This window comes from Heterocephalus glaber, unplaced genomic scaffold, assembly GCF_053883595.1.
Source record: "Heterocephalus glaber isolate CG9 unplaced genomic scaffold, H.glaber_assembly_v1.0 deba00001472, whole genome shotgun sequence".
In the NCBI taxonomy this organism is placed as follows: domain Eukaryota; kingdom Metazoa; phylum Chordata; class Mammalia; order Rodentia; family Bathyergidae; genus Heterocephalus; species Heterocephalus glaber.
Window position 1 is genome coordinate 60,781,786 of NW_028258315.1, and position 14,124 is coordinate 60,795,909.

Sequence of the window (14,124 nt, forward strand, 5' to 3'; positions counted from 1 at the left end):
ACACTTTATCCATATAACCTAAAAGTGATTTTAAACAATATTCTTAGTATGCCTGAGTTTTGACTGTGACTTATCCTATGAGGTCATGTATGAAATTTTCCACTTGTTGCATCATGTCAGCTATCCAAAAGTGTCAGATTTTGGAGCATTTTGAATTTTGGGTTTTGGGTTTGGGTATGCTTAACCTGTATATTCCACTAGGTTTGCATCTCTAGAGACCACTGGGTAGAATACTGGTCAGTTCCTTTGAACTCTGTGGTAATTTAAGAGAGCACAGAGACCTCCTGGCTGGCTATAATACAGGAGACCTTATTGTCCATGATCCTATGTCATTATCAGCAATAGATATCTTAAATCAAACTTCAAGGTTACTGAATATGGTTGGCTAAGGTTTAGATAGTTTTGAAGATAGTCTTCATTCCAGAATTTTATTGTACTATCATATTCTATTGTAAGGGCCCTTGTTATACACTACCTGTATTAGTCTAAAAGTTTTAGTTTTATGTAATCAAGTTTCAATTTAGACTGCTAAAGCCTGAATGAAGAATCTAGTGAATTCCACTCAGGAAAATTCCAGAACATTATTTCATATACAGCTACAGGGGCACAAACAATTCCGTTAGTCTAGAGTTGGTCAGTGTCTTTCTCCATGTCTGTCTGTGTATCTCTTTCTACTCCCTATCTCCATATTCAGTTTTTCCTTCCTCTGAGCTTGTTTTCATCTCAGTGTATCCTTCTCCATAAGAAGAAAAAATGGTTTCTGAGAATTCTAGATATACATTTTGGTGTACGACAAAAAATTTAAGAATTCTTTCCTTTTCCTAACTTTTCTAGCAAAAGTCTTTGAGTAAGATTTCTATCTTAGTTTGTGCTGCTATAACAAAATAACTAAAAATGGATAATTTATAAAGAACAGAAATTGATTTCTCATAGTTCTGGAAGCTGAAACATCCTGAATCAAAACACTGGAAAATCAGGTGGCTGGTGAAAGACTGATGAATCTTCTAAGGTGATATCTTGTCACTGTCTCCTACATAGGGGACAAATGCTGTGTTTTCACATGGTGAAAGAGGGAGGACAAAAGGGGCCATAAGGTACTTCACTCCTGCCCTTTTATATGGCATTAATCCAAGTCTCCGCTCTCATGATTTAATTGCCAAAAGGTCCCACCGCCACAATGGGGTATTAAGATTCAACATAACAGTTCCTTGGGTCAATTAAGTTGTAGACCCATTGTTGACTTCATCACTATAACCCAGATTGTGAAAACTGTTGACTGGCAAGGCCAGGGTCAGTCACATTTCTGCTTCTGAACATCCTGGAGATGGAGGATCAGCTGAGAGAATTCTTCCTTAAAGGAAAACTGAGGTGCTATGAACTGAAAAGGGACATTATTCTGGGAGGGGAACAACAACATCATCATCATCATCAACAACAACAACAACAAAATAGATGTCCTTTGTAATAGTGAAAATGCTGTCATCACAAAATGACCAGAGAGAGGAAACAACAGACATGATAAACAGGTATCTTTAAAAACGTTGCAGTAAAACTATTTTGGTACAGAACCAAGGAGGTTCTTGCAGTTTTTTGTGTGAATCATGGTAACTTGTGACTTACCTTGTTTGATCTTTAATTTGTTTTCTCCCTTCTCACCACAACCTCCTCTTTTCCTTGTCTTGTGACTCAGGACTCTGACTCCTATGGATTGCATCATCTGTGCTTCTTTAATCTCTGACTTCCCTGTCGGTTTGAGCAATGGGAGATATCAGTAAGAGCCTGGAGGTTAGAAGGAAAGGAGCTATAGTATTTCTTGTCTTCTTCAACTTTTGTACCCAAGGTTCAGGTCAGAATGGACTTCAGTTTGTCTAGCTGTATCCTGGATGGGCATCCTTCTTCTTGAGAACCAGTGACATTCCTCTTTCTTGTCCCTACAACCTAGAGAAGTGGTTATGATATTCTGGATTCCTACCATTGCTAGTACTGGGATAATTCATCTTTCCTTTGTCATTTCCATAGCCCTGTCCCTACTTCCATAAATAGTCTTGTCCTTGAACTCTCTTTAGAATTCCATCTATATATGCTTTCTTTCTTCCTAGGTAGCTGATCTTAATCTGAAAACATTGCAGGGGTGAAAGCTCTTGAGATTTGTCTCCCCTCTCTTTCAATATTAGTAGGTATAAATATCTGGAACAATATGAATCTTGGTTATTAACTGGGAAAACAGGGACAAAAGCCTTTTGGAAGATGCTAGGAGAACAAAGGTGGTCATAATGGTCCTATTCATAAATGAGGAGAAAGAAGGCTATATAAACAGTTTATTTCAGAATGACAGGAGGTCATACAATATTTCATCCTGAAGCATCTATCCTAGATACTGAATGCTAAGCGAAAAGCTGAGAATTTTTTTTCTAATTTAACTGAAACCTTCATCACAATCACTTGCTCATGGTTCATTTTTGTTATCGATTGTTTTCTATCCGCATGTTATAAGACCGTCTGCTTTTGGAGGAAGCAATAAGAGGAGGGGCTGAAAATACTGTATCATGGGGTAGAGTTGAAGGTGTAGCCCGGGAAAAGAAAGACGGAAAGGAAGATTGAATGCTAGAGCCTGAGGGAAAAAATGGAAATATATAAGAGGTTCACTAAGAAGAGAAAAAGTGGGCCTGAGCCCATAATTGGCAGGATTTCTCTTTGAGCTCCTGTGGAAATTTGTGATTGGGCTTCAGCAGTAGATTTCTAAGCCTTGGTTGGATGGATGAGCCAGTTGGGAGTATCTGAATCCACCTGGCTCAGCTCATTCAACACACTGGGGTCTCTGGATCCAGGTCTTTAATTGATGCTCATTTCAAAGGCAGTGGTTAGAGGTGAGTTATAGCTGCAGCATTAGGAGGCCAATGTTTTGTTAGGTGAGGCTAAGGGATGTGATGGAAAAAACCCTAGCTATGACTCTGAAGCTGTTGTAGCAGCTTGTTCAATTTTTAATTTTTGACTTACTTAGCTTTTGACTTGAGGATAACGCACATGACTTGCTGAATCTGGTTGTCCTTAATCATAAAATAGAAGTAAGAGTACATATGCTGTTTTTATCATAGGGTGACTGTGAGGCATAAAAATCAGATTTAGAAGGAAAGACTGTTTATTTTAAAGCTTTTTATTTTTTTAAATAGAATATAATCTCTGTTCTCTCAGCCATTGTTTGACAGAAAAATCATACATATATATTCATATATATTTACATATATATAAATATTTTTTCAAATCAATGTGTTAAGTAAATGATCAAAGTATGAATAAGTCTCTAGAGGAACTTGTCCTTGCCCAGAGTGCATAGGAATATTTATAAAAGGATAATAAAGAAGACAGATAAGAAAAGAATAAGCATTTCAGATAAAAGATGAAGCAATCACAGCAAGAATCCAAAGGAAAAATAGCCATATGAACAATTGTAACCAGTTAGGCATGGCTGGTGTGCTAGTCTGAAGGTATGAAGCTGGACTGTGGAGCACCATACATACCAAGCTAAGTCATCTGGATGAAATACAGTTTTTCAAAGAATGCCCCTTTGAATAGGAGTCCTCTGAGACAAACACTGAGAACAAGATAACATGATCACTTATATTTGGGAACTTATCTCCTTTGTCTTCTTTAAGATTCATAAAGTGATTAGCTCATTAAAATCTCTTATAAGTATTACATGAAAAAAATAACTTGTTTAATCTTGTTTTATCCATTTTTTTTTGTCTACCCTTATTTAACCATGAAACTATTTCAAAAAGAAAACAAACCCATTTTTATATGTTTTGGAATTAATGATCCACAGAGCTCATTTCTGGTGAAGAACGAAGGGAGATTATGATAAAGGGATAACATGGTTATAACTGTATTTTAAGTTGATTATTCTGATGGTCAATGTGGACAGAATGAATAAAAATGGGGAAATAAAAGCAGGAAAACCAATAAAAAGGGTTCAATTTAATACTAAGGATAGTGTACTATAAAAGCAGTGGTGAAAAAAACCCCAGTGTTAATCAACCATTTAGTACTTGATTGACTGAATAAGAAGAAATAGCATGCTGTGAACTAAAATATATTTTAGGAATCACTTATTAAGACTATAACAACACTGATTGAGTACTTATCTTCTGCCAGGATAGATTCTAAATGCTTGTGATGAATTAACAAAAATAATTTTTCCAAATTACTATCAGAAGGCTGCTTTTGCTTTATAGAAAAAAAACCCTAAGTTACATGGAGGCATAATTCTACATCCAAGCTCACAGTTAATAGGTATTGGAGTCAGTGGACTATAGGCCAGGGGCCAGATGTGGTCTATCACCTGGTTTTGCATGGCTCAAAATCTAAGAATGGTTCCTTATTTTTCAATGGTTGGGAAAAGAATCTGAAAGAGTAACATTTTATAATGCATGAGAATTATCCGAAGTTCAAATTTATACTTATTCATTTATATGTAATCATTGGCTACTTTTGTGCAACAATAGCAGAGCTCAATAGTTGTTACAGAAGCCTTACAACTCATCAAACTGAAGTATTTATGGTATTACTCTTCATAGAAAGAATTTATGAACCTCTGAATAAATGGCACTCAGGATCAAATCTGAGACCCAAAGCCAGATCTGGTTCTGTGCAATCAAGAACCATCCAAGGCCTGGAAAAAAATGTATGATACCTTTCAAGGATCTTTTCAGGAGCTCACAGAAGATTAGCCATGGGTAAGAAAACCTTCAATGCAACGTGGCAGTTGTTACAGTGGCCACAAAATACTGTAGAGCAGGTTTATAGAATGTGAGAAACAGGGCCTATGTTTGGCCGAGGATGCAGAATGTGTCAAAGTTTTGTCAAGTATGGAAATAAATCATAAAACTCTTGAAAATGCAAAGTTCTGTGACAAATTAAATCACTGCATTAAGCTTCTCCTACAGCTCATTTTTACTTTTCTATACAGTATTCCTTGATGCTTGGCTAAAGAGGACACCTGAGAATAAGAAAGAACACCTGGTATGAAGAAGCAAAATAGCTTACATTTAGGAGTTTAATATCATGGTTCTTGGGGAAAATAGGCTTCTTGTGTTAAAATACAAATTGAAAGTAGTATCTGGGAGTTTGAGCCAGCTCTGTTTAATGGTAGCAAGCAGGTGATAGAATTGGCAATACAACAATTTCTTCCATTCAGGGCGGTTGCAAGCAGCTTTACTACAGAAATACTTTTCATTCCAATACCTTGATCAGATCCATTTTACTTCCAGCTAGGAAGAGGCTGAAATTTAAGTGCACCTGCCCACTGTGTGCCGATGACAGTGTATGTGGTTGATCTCCTCCATGATTCTCAGTCTGGCTGAGATTCTCCTAGAAACTGCTCCAAATCAGTAGCAGATGATAAGCACGTGGAAGCTAAAGCTTTTATTACATTTCTTATGATCTTTTCTAGTAAACGTGGGCCACCTAACTTGCCTTTCCTGCCACCATAACATTTGCTCATCTAAGAAATTAGGCTCAAAGTGAAAGGAGAAATGAGATAGAGCTGTCATGCTATGCTGATTCAAGAGCGTATGGTGTTCTCAACAAGATGGGGAAATCTCATCAATTTTGTTTCTGTGCAGACAAGAGAGCTTTTAAAGAGCATCTTGGGGGCTAGAAATGGCTTTCTGCTTGCTGGCTGCCATCATAGGAACTGTTGTAGTTTTTCCCATTTAATAAGTATTTATGATGTGCCCACTTCATCTATTTAGGCAACATGGACACAAAATGCCCCAAATCCAACATAGCCCCTGCCTCCAGGAGGGCAATGTACAGTCTGCTAGCAGAGATGTCAGCTACATGGTCTTACAATCAAAAAGGAACTTGTGGCAAACTGTATGTTGGAGAGGTTCATATCCTATGAGAGCAGATAACAGGGAGATTTGACATGGCAAGGGAGGGTGAGATCTTGAGATGGTGGGGATCTATTGGTGATTTTAAGATTAACATGACTTAACTAAGATGTATCATATACTGACTTGTGGTTGGCAAGCAGCTTTGCCTGGCTTCATAACTTCCATGGGGTTAGATTAGAAATGCTGTTGTTGCATCTCTATTCCACATGTCTCCCTGAATTCTATCATGTGCCTAAGATGAATTCATTTGTATTATAATTGACTTATTTGGCTCATTGAATCAGCAGTTATTGAGATCTCTGTGGTGTGCAGGAATACTGAGATAGTCACATTATTATCATGTACATCCCCAAAGATACCATTTACTGAGTTTCTACATGAAGGTCTATGTGTGATTTTCGTATGTGGCTTTTCTGAAGCTTGTATCTTCAGAAAATAACTGGCAAATAAACATAATTTTTCTGAGCTTTAGGTTCCTAATCTGTTTAAAAGTAAAAAAGCCTGATGAGTTTGTTTCACCTGACTACTGTAAACATTAAGTGAGATAAGGAAACATGGAGCATGTTCCTGGAACAAAGGAATGAGTTGATGAATATTTGTTGACTGGATAGTGGAGCTGGTCTTAAACTACTTCTGGGGTTTGGAGTCCTGCCTGATCCATCTTAGTTTATGTAAAGATCATAGCTTTCTTCAACTCTATGCTTATCAATTTTTCTCCCTTATTATATCAGAAACAGATATATCACCTAATTATCTTCAGCCATTCCTATTCTGGCCAAAGCATTATTATATTATTAAAAAGTCATTTATTTATATAAGTCCAGCAATTGCAAAATGATTGGTCCAGCTAGATGTTGGGATAAAAACAAAACAGATTTTTACTCTGTTATAATCTATAAATATTAAAATGGATTGATGATTAGGGAGCTCATAAAAGCTGCTAATTATTTAAAATTAACTCCTCACAAATATAATGTATGTGTAGCTTTGCCATCTTCCAATTTTATATGCCATTTTGACTTTGATTCTATCCAAAGAATATTCTTTCTTTTAACATTGACTATGACATCAGGCTCATGAATAATAAGCCTTTAATGATTTGTTTTATTAGGAAATATGTTTGTGTGTGATGGAATTATGTATTTTGATATTTGATGCCTTCCAAACCTGAAATTGTATTACCCAGGTGGCTAACTGTAGAGTGCATCATCACATTATGGTGTTTCAGATAATTTAAAAAAATAAAAAGATACAAGTAGGGCTCCAAATTGAGAGTGAAGTGATCAAGGAATCAGGGTATAGACGGGGCTTTTGGAACTTTGAAGTCGCATGTATTTGGTGCCAGATTTCATTAGATGAAATTATAATGTTGCAAAAAATTAACAGAAAGTCTTCTATGAAGTTAACTCTTCCTTTACTACCAATTCTGATGAGAAATTATGCATTGGTGATTAATAACCTATTTTTGTCTTAAATTTTTAAAGATTAGGATCTCTGTACATGGAAATGATCCGGTATTGTATCTTTGAGTTCAAATAGGTTTTTTTTCTGTTGTGTACCCAAAATTCCTATTTTCTCTGACCTTGAATTTTAAGAGTTATGAGTCTTATTTCTATCCAAATGAATACATAAAAGTAAACAAACAACCCTCATATTTTCTTCTTTTGAATTATATTGAGAAGCAATCTGAAGAGCAGTCATCTCAAAGACTTTGCCTAGTTTCACATATTGGCTACATTACTTGTTCAAGTCAATTGATCTCTCTATATCTATGTTTCTTTCCTTTAAAGAGGAGATAGTAATAGTACCTACATTATAGGATTGTTAGAATATATAATGCATTCCATGAGAAGAATGCTTAGAACTTTATGAAATATAGTCAATATAAGCATTATATTAAACATAATAATATGACAGCCAGGTTGTTTCTACTTAGGATGAATAAATTGCATTAGTCTCCTTTATAAAATTTCTTATAACATTTTGACTTTGGGGAGTTATAACATGGAAGTAAGTAAATATGCTCAAACAGAACCATTTATAGACCCTTTTTAAAAAGATGTATTCATTTAAGTCAAACCTCAAAGAAAAGATTGAAAATAGTTCCTATGGTAACAGGCTTTATGGATCATCATCTAGGTTTACTGAAAGATGAACTTAGTCCTCCTCTGCTCTTGAATTCTGGTAATTATATATTGTTAATTTATCCTGGAGAACTGTTAAATTTCTGTAGATAATCCATGGTTGCTTTAATACAGCATGCTTCTCTACCTCTTTCCCACCAATTTGTCTATGATTTTTAATGGCTTATTTAGAGGCATGCTGTTACAATTCATTTTTTCCACAAACTAATCTGGTGACTAAACAGATATTCAATATAAAAAAGCAAAATGTATTAGGAAGATTTTATATATATATATATATATATATAAATTAATTAATTTCTGGAATTCTTACTTTTTTGTGACTTAACTGTAACCATGAGATGGTAACTTCTATCATCTTCATTTTCATGACACTATTTTCTCTAAAATCTTGAATCAGTAACCTCTCTTGGTTTCTGAGATGTTTTCCTTCTTCTCCAATACAATCAAGACAGTTATTGGCTGAAAGAAACAGGAAGACAGAGCCCTGAAGACAGATTCTCTTAAGCCCAGTTATAAGACTCAGTGCAGGGGGTATAATGGACAGATAAGGAGACTAAAATGGGAACACAGGCAGCAGGGCACTAGAGACCCCAGGTGTTCCCTAGTTCTTTGAGACAGATATGTTTCTTATTTTGTCAGACTATAAGTTACACAGTGTGAATTTGACATGGAACCCTGCAGTATATCCAAGAGCAAGGATCTCTGAGATCATGAGACCTGCAGTAGTGGTAACGGGGAAGCATTAGCTCTAGCTTAATATTATTTATTGCTGTAGATTTAGTTCTCCTTGCTTATTGTCTTTCAGCCATGTGGCCTACATCATCTATCTTTTCCTTTACTGCTACATCAGCCATCTTTTTTCAGTGAGAGGATGGAGACATTTTGGTTGTCACAGCTGCAGAGGGTGGATGCTATTGGCATTTATTGGGAAAAGCTAAGTATGGCATTAAATATGTCACAATCCACAGGACAATGTTCAGGACAATGCTTAGAGACAATGAATTACAATATATAGCCCCAAATGATGCTAGTGTCAAAGTTGAGGAACCCTTCCTAATATGACACACCTTTTCTGCTTCCGGATATTTGTACAGTGTGTTTCTTCTGCCTACACTGTTTTTCTCTGTACCTCTTTCTGATTCCTTGGGGGATGTGGATTTCAACTTGAATGTCATTTCCTTGGGTGGACTTCCCTCACGACTCCCATTAATGTAAGCTTCTCCCTTTTGCTTTTAGTTCCTTTCCATTAAACCTTTCTTTTTGAATTTTTTTCATGGCATTTAGCCCTATGAATCTTGAATTGCTCAATAAAGACTTTCACTTTATGAATCACACAGTTGGCTTTTCACAAAGCAAAGAAGTTATAAATGTACTTGAAATATTGATATCTCTTCTGTTTATTATGATTTCTGTGCAAGAATGCTTTCAAATATCAACATAAACCCCTGTTAACTTGTTGAAAAATGCAAAATAATTTGTGTAGCAGTAATTAATTTTTTTTTCTTTAACCTAATTAAATCTGTGCAAAGATTGAGGAAAGGGCTTTATCATCCAGTGGAGAAGCAAGTTTCTCACACCTGACTTTAGTCACTCTGAGTAAGTACTTCATTAGGACAAAGCCAAGCCCAGTGACAGATCATTAACTTCCAGGGATATAATCTTGGAAGCCAGATGTTTATAGAAGGGGAGTCTGGCAATGATGAAATAAATGTATTATCACTTATTAAAAATAAGAGCCAAGTCTGTTTGCATGCTGCCTCCATCATGCTATGAATTTAATGTAATCACCATAAAATACACAAGTTACAATGTGGTGAAGAAGGAAAATAACACAATTTCATTCTTAAATAGTCTTGATCTTATACATTCATAAATTTGAATTTTGGGGGGCTAATGGAAAGAAAGAAAATGGGATAAAATCTAGGCAAATTTGTAGAGCAGGAAGAAAGCTAAGATACCTAGGTGCCTAAGAAAGCATGTACTATACCCCTACCCAACTCTTAAATTTTAAACATATCTGTCTTAATGCTTCAGACAATCTTAGACATCAGAAAATGAAAGTAGGATTATAGGAAAATTTCTGCACATCTCCAAACTAACTTTGGAAGGAGGATTTTACTATTTCTGATTTTTTTCTATACTTAATGGAATGCTATTAATAACATATGAACATGCTAACCTATCACTCTGATTATTGCATCAAATTAGAAAAGTTCTTCCAAACTGTGGAGTATTTTACAGAGTAGGCCTCAAGTTAGTAGAAAGGACCTTCCCTTCTTGGAGAATGAAGCCTTTCTTTTGTCCCATTTCCTCTCTGAGAACAAGCCTGCCAGTGTGAGCTTCATTCTTTACTTTGTAACCTTGCATACGGTCTATGCGTTAGAGTTGGGATAAGATTAAAGATGTGTGCTGATTTGAAATCAATTTGATGGAAAAGAAACCCCTTTTAGAATTGAAACTACATCCATATCTCAGCCCTGCCACTTAATAGCTGCTTTGGTCAGTTTACTTTGGCTCTTAGAGCATCCATTTTCTTATCTATAGAATAGGACCAGTGACTAAGTGAGATTTTATATAACATTTCTGGCACATACTAGCTGCATTGTAAACAGTGATTCCTTTTCATATAACAATTGTCATATTAGATTTTAAGTTTTACCTTGTAGAGTTGAATCCCATTTGCCCTTGTTTTATTGGGCTTTTATTGTTTATTTGGCCTTTGGGATTACATTATAATAATTGTCATAATTATGTCTATCATAATTTAAAACAGGCTTTTTTAGCCAGTGGTGGTGGTGCACACTTGTAATCTCATAGCTCTGGAAGCTAAGACAGGAGGATATCAAGTTTGAGGTGAGCTTGGAATATATTGTGAGACCCTGACTTAGAAACTAACTAAATAAATAAAATAAAACTAAAACAGAGTTTTGGGTCAGTTACAAGGTATTATTTTCTTTTTCTCAAGACTTTTAAGTTTTATCCAGAAACTGGAAGTCTCATTTGCCCTAGTGTGCCTAAGGTACTTATTCTTTGAACCCACTTGTTTTTAAGGGAAACTTCCTTTTCTGCATCCTATGTAGAAATAAAATGATCTGAATAAACATAGTGGCCTAAGTCCTTCAACTAGATCTGTTCTTTAAAAGTCTGGAAAGTATGGTGGCTGTAGATGTATTTAGCAGGTAATATATCTATTTTTTGCATTTTTAATGACAATTGAATGCCAGTTCATATTGCTCACCCTGTACAAATTTGTTAAATAAAAGAGAGAAGATATAACTTCTGGAACTAGACATGGTAGCTTCTAGTTTCTCCTTTATATCCCAAATAATCATATGATGTTAAAGAAGGTTGGGAACTAAGCAATAGGAAGTGAGATAGTATAAATTAGACATAGACATCACAGATAGGATACTCATGAGCCAGAGAATGTAGTTTCAAATACTGTCCCTGTCACTTAGCAGCTGAATGAACTTGGGCAAATTTCTTGACTTCATTGAATTCTAGCTTCTTTATAAAATAGCAATAACAATAATTTCTAACCCTAGAATTGTTATAAGTATTCCATGAGTCTTCAGGGTATTTTATTTTTATTATTATTATTTTTTGGTACTGGGGATTGAACTTGGGACCTTGTACTTTCAAGGCAGGTGCCGGAACCACTGAGCTAAATCCCTGGCCCTTCAGGGTATTTTAATAAGATAATGGAAGCAGAACACTCTGCATAACACAGAATAAATGGGCAGTAGATGCTAATAATATGATAATTATTTTTGGATTCAAGTAAGTTTGCCTTCAACGAGATGCTTTGGGGTTGAGCTCTACTTTTGTGACATCTGAAAATCCTCCATTTCCATGAAGCCACCAGCGTGAACTGTTTTTGAGACCTCTGGGTGGATGGGATGGAGTAGGAACAGATGTGAAAATTGGCACTGAGACATGTCAGTTTGGTTTTAGAAAGCTATGAAGTTATCTCACGTTAGCTACATTTCTTAGCTTTTTAAACTAAGAGCTGTCTCCATGATAGTTAAGCTCCACATTGTGCTCATTTTACAGTTTTTATTAGATATGGTACATGAATATACTGTTGAAATATTATATTTATCTGAAAATACTTCATGCAAATAGTGTGGAACTGAAAAGTACACTAACACTGTAAGACACTGTTATAAAATGAGTAGGGTAACTTCATCTGATGGCATTCAATCACAAAGTAAATTACATTTGTGCCTTCAGCACTGCAAACATGGTATTAGCCTTTGTCTCAACCAAAAACCATCCTATTAGCATTAATAATATTCTTCTTCTTCTCTTTAATTTTCCTCTACACTCCCTAGAGCCTCTGTAAAAGAGTTTCTTCACTCAGTATATCCATTGATTTTTTAATTTTCTGGGATCTTACATGTAGCTACCTCTTCCCTTTGTGTAAACATTAAATTTTCTCTTTTCTTTCAAAGAATACATGTAAGATAAGTATGTTCCTGATTTTGTAATGTGATATTGACAGTGAGAAAACATCCTATTTTACTGTCCCCAGATTGTCCAATATTACTTAGAAAAATCAAGCATCTTATATAAGGTATGGGGCTAAGAATTCAGAGCTGAATGAGGTAGCTCACATCCTAATACATGATTGTAAATAAATGGACCTGATGGCACCATATTCTTACAACTTGTATTTATTGCCTAAAGCTGATGTAATAAAGTATCTTGAGCTAGGTGGGTTTAATCATACTTGACTATTATTTGACAGTTCTGGAGGCAAAAAATCTGAGATCATTGTATTGATAGGGCCATCTTCCTGGTGAAGAAACTAAAGAAGGATTTGTTTTAGGATTCTTTACTAGCTTCTGGTATTAATGGTATCTTATCATAGGTTGTGGTGACACATGGTTTAGATATGGTTTGTCTCCACCAAAACTTATGTTGAAATTTAATTCCCAATGTAATGATGTTGAAAGGTAGTTGGGCCTTTAGAAAATAGGTCATCAGAGTTCTGTCCTCATGAATGAATTTATATCTTTTTCAAAGACCATTTTATATCTCTCAAGACTGGGTTATGTCTTCATGGATTAAACTGAGTCTCAAAGGATGGATTAGTTAGTACAAGAGAGTTTGTCACAAAACAAAGTTATCCATGGTGTTTTGGCCTCTTCCACATGCTTCCACTATTTGATGCCATCCTCCATGAGGCCTTCACTATAAGATGCCAGTGCCATGCTCTTGAACCTCTAGAGCAGTGATGGTGAACCTTTTAGAGGATTCAGTGATAATAAACAGCCCACTGTGGCATGCGTGCCGTAGGGTCACCACCACTGCTCTAGACTGTAAGCCTAATAACCTCTTTTCTTTACAAATTGCCCATTTCAAATATTTTGTTATCCAACAGAATTTATAAGGCACAACTTCACTTCAGTTTTTACTAGCCTTCTCCCTGTGTGTCTCTGTGCCTTTGTATAAGCACACCAGAAATATTGGATTAGTGCTCAGTCTTATGATCTCATTTTAATTTCATTATCTCTGTAAACATCCTGTCTTGAATAAGGTCACATTTTGAGATATTTGGGGCATTAGAATTCCAATATATAACACAAAAAAATTCAACTCATAACACTTTTGTTCCTTGTAGGCATTGTAAATCCATTCTGTTACTCTATCTTCCTACAAAATTTACATATGTGCTCTTGAACACTTGCTTGTAGTAGCTATGTATACATGTCATTTCTGGTTAGAGGATCCCATAGGATTACATCTATTTGAGGCCTGGGATAAGGAAACTGAGTGATACTTTAAGTCCCATGTTACTGTACTTCCTCCCATTCAGGGAAAGAAATGACTTAGAAAACCTGAATTCAACTCTGTTATCTTAGTGATCAAATGGTTTAACTTTGCCGAGCCTCAGTTTCTGTTGTGAAAAGTGGGTATTAAAACCGAGTAAGAAAAATTTTTGTAAAATTAATTGAAATTTTCCAAATAAAATTGTAGCCACTTGGCAGAAAATTACATAATACACTTCTCCTTGCATTTCTGTTTTCAATATTTACTTTTCCAGGAGGAAGGAAAGGTGTAAATTGTGAAAATAAAGT